The 6,458-nt window shown below is 33.3% G+C and overlaps 1 long non-coding RNA gene across 1 annotated transcript; it reads right to left on the minus strand.

Annotated features, from left to right (window-relative positions):
• Positions 1-1,055: 1,055 nt before the first annotated feature.
• Positions 1,056-5,617, minus strand: LOC123663997. Its single transcript, XR_006744731.1, has 3 exons — positions 5,513-5,617; positions 5,397-5,399; positions 1,056-1,066 (listed from the first exon to the last, which is right to left on the minus strand). It is a non-coding gene; the product is annotated as an uncharacterized LOC123663997 (long non-coding RNA).
• Positions 5,618-6,458: the final 841 nt, after the last annotated feature.

Raw genomic sequence — 6,458 nt, forward strand, 5'->3', positions numbered from 1 at the left:
ACATAATTATCTACAACATAATAAACAGATGTCAATATTTATAAATAACATCTTCGTAAGAAGCTAACATTTTAAAAGGGCTTTTCAGATAAATAATTGTGTTTGCTCGCAAACGAAAAAAAAAACCGACTTCAATTACATCGACAAGTAATACAACGTAGATCGACGAAAAAATAGTCAAGCAACTGCGCGTTATCAAAGTTTACTCAAAAAGTAGTTATCAGATCACGGTAAACATCAGCTTTCGATTAAATTAAAAATTATCAAAATCGGTACACCCAGTAAAAAGTTATTGCGGATTTTCGAGAGATTCCCTAGATTTCTCTGGGATCCCATCATCAGATCCTGGTTTCCTTATCACGGTACCAAACTAGGGATATCCCCTTTCCAACAAAAAAAGAATTATCAAAATCGATACATCCAGTAGAAAGTTATGCGCTTTAATACAACGTAGGTCGACGAAAAAAGCGTCAAGTAAAAACGCATTATTAGATATAACTCGAAAAGTAGTCGTTAGATCTCAAATAAATTTAAATGGGACAAATTGGCACACACCAACTTTCGATTAAAACAAAATTTGCCGAAATCGGTCTACCCGGTCAAAAGTTCTGATGTAACATACATAAAAAAAAAAAAAAAAATACAGTCGAATTGAGAACCTCCTCCTTTTTTGGAAGTCGGTTAAAAAGCCAGTTAATTCTGAGAATCTTTACTTTGTATGAGAAGGAACCAAGTTATCATAAACTATCTACCACTAAATTGCATTTTTGAAGTGTTACTAAAGCAATAATACTAAGAATATTTTTACATACTTTTATAACTCCTGTGGCAAAAACATAGCAATAAATCACCCAAATAAATTGTGATTTTCCATTATGTTACCAACGGTAACTTAAAAATAATAATAAATTTGTTTAGAAAGTATGAGTTAGTTGTAAAATTACAATTAAATAAGTGACAGTAAAATTAAGCAATGTGTGCACAAGCGATACGTCCAAAGGAATAATTCGAAACACACAGAGCTTAAAAGGTCTAACTTCAATGTAGCTCATGAATCTTTTTATATCTTGCACTCGGTCTTCATCTGGAAAGTATAAATAAAAATATTATAGTAAGTATCACTAGCAATACCCGTGCGGATAATTTTCACTAAATAAGTAAAAAAATTTGTTGTTTCAAAATTAAAACCGTCCTATATATAATTGTAGTACTTAATTAATTAATTTACAAAAAAAAAGGTATAATAATTTTTTTTTTAGTTGTGGATGCCGGTAGAGCAAGCAATTATCTATAAAATGATACGTAATTTATGTGGAGTAATTGTGAGGTTTTTTTTTCTAATAATTGTGTTTGCTCGCAAACGAAAAAAAAACCGACTTCAATTACATCGAAAAGTAATACAACGTAGATCGACGAAAAAATAGTAATACTTTGTTCGTATTCCTTAAAACGTGACATTATAAAATTGTAGAATTATATAATGTTCTACTGTTATTTCTAACATTTTGTTAGCGATTGTAGGCAGAAATTTCATAAAAGGCCCGTCGTCGATTCGCGCGAAGCGCTGACATCGCTAATTACGGCGGGTTTTTTAGTTGAAGCGGATTTATATTGAATTACGGTTTATGTCTTTTTTATTAAAAATATGTAATGTTCATGTTTTCACACAGCTCCGATGCACGACTGGAGTTTACCCCTTCAGATCAACTGTCTAAATAGGCACAAAAAGGCTTACTAGTCTAAGAAATATATTATTACTATATCAAATTGTAAATAAATGAATCAAATAACGCCATCTATCAGAACCTAATTGCGTTATTAGAAAACGTCTGAACGCCATCTCTAACAAGGTCATTCGTTCAGTAGATTTTACTGTTCAATTTTTTCATTCCGGGGCCTTAAATGAAAATCGATTCTTAAGGAGAAAACTCCAAAAACAATCAAGTAAATACGCCATATCAGATATAGCTCAAAAAGTTCGAGTCAAATCTCAATTATATTTAAATGGGACCACATGACAAGCACCACCTATCGATTAAAAAAAAGAATCATCGATATCAGTAAAATAGTAATGAGGTTAATATAACGTTGGTCGACGTAAAATAGCCAAGTAAATACCCAGTATTAGCGATAACTCAAATATTAAAAGCTCAAATATATTTATAACGAATAAACTGCTACTCTCTACTCTAGTGGAATATTGTAATTTGATCGATAGTGAACGAAGTAGTTTCATTAAATTTTGATAGATGGCGTTGTGGCAAAGTATTGAACATGACCACAGTCGTCTTAATATCGTCATGTAAATACGTGTCATCAAAGATTACTCAAAAATTGCTCATTATATCTCAATCATATTTAAAACGGACGACATGACAAGTATTAGCTTTTGATTTATACAAAAAATATCAAAATCAGTGCACCCAGTAAAAAGATATAACGTATAATACAACGTAGGGTGACGAAAAAACCGTCAAGTAAATACGCAATATTAGATATAACTCACAAATTACTAATCAAATCTCAATCAAATTTGAATGGGACCACGTGACGAATAGTAGCTTTTAATTTATATAAAAAACGTCAAAATCGGTGCACCCAGTAAAAAGTTATGAGGTATAATACAACGTAAGGTGACGAAAATAATGTCAAGTAAATACGCGTTATCAAAGATTAATCAAAAAGTAGTTATCAGATCTCGATAAAATTTATATGTGACCACATGATAAACATCAGCTTTCGATTAAAGTAAAAATTATCAAAATCGATACACCCAGTAAAAAGTTATTGCGGATTTTCAAGAGTTTCCCTCGATTTCTCTGGGATCCCATCATCATATCCTGGTTTCCTTATCATGGTACCAAACTAGGGATATCCCCTTTCGAACAAAAAAAGAATTATCAAAATCGGTACACCCAGTAGAAAGTTATGTGGTATAATACAACGTAGGTCGACGAAAAAAGCGTCAAGTAAAAACGCATTATTAGATATAATTCGAAAAGTAGTTGTTAGATCTCAAATAAATTTAAATGGGACCAATCGGCACACACCACCTTTCGATTAAAACAAAATTTGTTAAAATCGGTCTACCTGGTCAAAAGTTCTGATGTAACATACATAAAAAAAAAAAAAAAAAAAAAAAAAAAAAAAATACAGTCGAATTGAGAACCTCCTCCTTTTTTGGAAGTCGGTTAAAAAGGGAGGCAAACATCTTAACCTTAGCGTATCAATATATGATGATTAATATATGGCATAATTTAAGACAAATTAGATATTTACTTTAACTAACAATATGAAAACTAAAAATGTATGGTGAAATTCAAAACATAATGGCATATAAAATAATTATTTTATATGCCATTATGTTTATATGTTATAATTGACGCTTGATGATATCTGTACAAATAAATAAAATTGAAGTGTCTGTTTGTAATATTAAAAAAACCGCTTTTTATTAAATGCATATGGATATACAGTTTTTGTCTGAATGTCTGTCTGTTTTTTCCGGCTAATCTCTGAAGTGGCTAGACCGATTTTGACGATACTTTTACTGGCGATACCCGATATATATATATATATATAAATATAGAACTGTTTACGCAAAATAAATTGCTGAGCGTGCACGCATAAATATTTGACAACCAATATATATGTAAATTTAATTTCATTACTGACATTATTCTTTCTTACGTGACATTGGTTACGTCGACATTCATCTGTCGTCTTCATCGTGTCGTCTAATTCTAAATTCATTCATTCATTACTCTACATCTTTAAAATGTAAAATACCGAATATTGTGGATATGACTTGTCGATTTGAAACATTTATTACAGTATGTTCTTTAGTTTGTAGGCAAAATTGTTAAAAAACGTTATTTTGGTATATGTACCGTGATTCCATTGATCCAGATTCGTATAGTAAAAAGTGGATAATTTAATATTACACGCATTAACAGACACTCCAATTTTATTTATTATAATGGAATATATGAAACTGTACTGATATTATAAAGCTTAAACGTTTGAATCTTCAAATTTTTCAATAAAATCTTAAGAACTACTGGTCCGTATTAAAAAAATATTTTTGGGTTAGATAGTCCTTTTTCAGGGAAGGCTATAATAAGCTACATAATATTTTTGTAGCTTTCTCAAAATAACGCAGCTGAAACCGCGGGGAAAAGCTAGTGTACTATAAAATTATTCATTTATTTATTTATTTCATACGTACCATTTTCTAGAATGAGTGAATCGTGTAAAGCTATCTTAATTTTTTCAACCTCAGTTGATAACATTCCCGCTGCTAGCGCTGGTGCGAAAAGTGCGAGAAGAAATGTGACAGAAGTCATACAATACCAAAGGTAGACATATGGCTGATACTGTAAGGTATTTATTTATATATTTATTTAACAATACATTGCAATTTTAAGATTACATAACAAATATTACAACAATTATAACTTAAAAAAAATGCAAAGACCCAAAGAATATGTATGATTCTTGAGACATTATCTATTAGAACATCTATATAAATTAAAATTAATGTTGCTAAGCGCATAACTCGAGAATGACTCGACCAAATCGGCTAATTTATTTTTTTTTGTATGCTCCGTAAATCCCACGGAAGGTTTTAATACTAAAAAAAAACAATTAGCTTTTGACAGAACGAAGTCTGTCCCGGCAGCTAGTTAAAAAATATATATTTTTAATTAAACATCATAAGAGTTTAATCTTTACAATCGCAATGTTTGGTGCAAGCTTGGAGAGGCCTGTGTCCAGCAGTGGACTGCGATAAATTGAATGAACTTCATTGGTCTACTGAAAACTATTTACTACTTGTAATAATGAAAAGTAAGTAACTGATAACAATGTAATATATTATAGGTACGCATCACTTTATTACATTACATAATTATGTTCATGGGAATATATCCGCCAACCCGCATTGGAGCAGCTTGGTGGATTAAGCTCTGATCCATCTCCTATATAGGGAAAGAACCCTTTGCCCAGCAGTGGGATATTACAGGCTGAAGCGTACTTACGAATCCATTGATCTTTGCGTCTTTTACTATTTGATACATAATTTTCATCGCACTTGGTATGTTTGCACACAGAGTCACAAAGAACTGAAAAGCAAAAAAACTCATATGCTTTTTAACCGACTTCCAAAAAAGGAGGAGGTTCTCAATTCGACTGTATTTTTTTTTATGTATGTTACATCAGAACTTTTGACCGTGTGGACCGATTTCGACAATTTTTTTTAATCGAAAGGTGGTGTGTGCCAATTGGTCCCATTTAAATTTATTTGAGATCTAACAACTACTTTTCGAGTTATATCTAATAATGCGTTTTTACTTGACGCTTTTTTCGTCGACCTACGTTGTATTATACCGCATAACTTTCTACTGGATGTACCGATTTTGATAATTCTTTATTTGTTGGAAAGGAGATATCCCTAGTTTAGTAAGTAAGTTACCTATGAAATTGCCGTTTTTGATGAAATAAGTTAACGCACTTATTTTTATTATTCAAAGTAATTACCCATGGAATCATTGCATTTTTGCCAACGTAGTGGTAGCTTATTGATGCCTTTCTTGAAAAACTGCTGGACGGGAGGCAACAAACTCTTCATAGGCGTTTTGTACTGCCTCTCGGGTATTGAATTTTTTTCGCACCAAAAGGTTTTCCAAATTCTGGAAAATGTGGAAGTCTGTAGGGGCAAGATCTGGTGAGTACGGTGGATGACGGAGAACTTCCAACCCCAGCTCTTGTAACTTGGAGACCGTCTGCTGTGCAGTATGAGGTCGCGCGTTGTCGTGCAGGAACAGCGGAGCCGGGCGATTGACCAAAGCTGGTTGGAGACGTGCGAGCTTCCCCATTATTGTGTTTAGTTCTTCACAGTACACATCTGCAGTAATGCTCATGCCTTTCGGTAAGAAGCTGTGATGAATTATACCAGCGCTAGACCACCAACAATTACCATCACTTTCTTAGGAGTCATTTTTCGTTTAGGGCATTGTTTAGCTACTGAACAAGGATCTAACCAACTAGCTGAGCGCTTGCGATTGATTCAATATACCTTATTTAGGTATCTGTTGAGCAGTGCAAGCCACGTCTCGACGCGTATTCGCTCTGGCGTTCATTCAATTCGTGAGGCACCCATTTGTCGAGCTTCTTGCCCTCGCCAATTTGACGCAAATGGACCAATATTGTTTTAGTGCTAACTTTGAAACCTGCTGCTAATTCAGCTGTAGTTTGAGCAATCATCAGCCTCCACAATCGCCTTTAATTCGTCATTGTCGACCAACATTTTCGGCCGACCACATAGTTCATTTCTAAGGTCAAAATTTCCGGAACGAAAGCTTGCAAACCAATAACGGGTGGTACGATCGTTAGTAGTGTTCGCACCGTAAACGTCGTTGATGTTGCGTGCCGCTTCTGCCGCTTTGCTACGACGACGG

The sequence above is a fragment of the Melitaea cinxia genome, chromosome 21 (genome assembly GCF_905220565.1).
Source record: "Melitaea cinxia chromosome 21, ilMelCinx1.1, whole genome shotgun sequence".
Taxonomy (NCBI): domain Eukaryota; kingdom Metazoa; phylum Arthropoda; class Insecta; order Lepidoptera; family Nymphalidae; genus Melitaea; species Melitaea cinxia.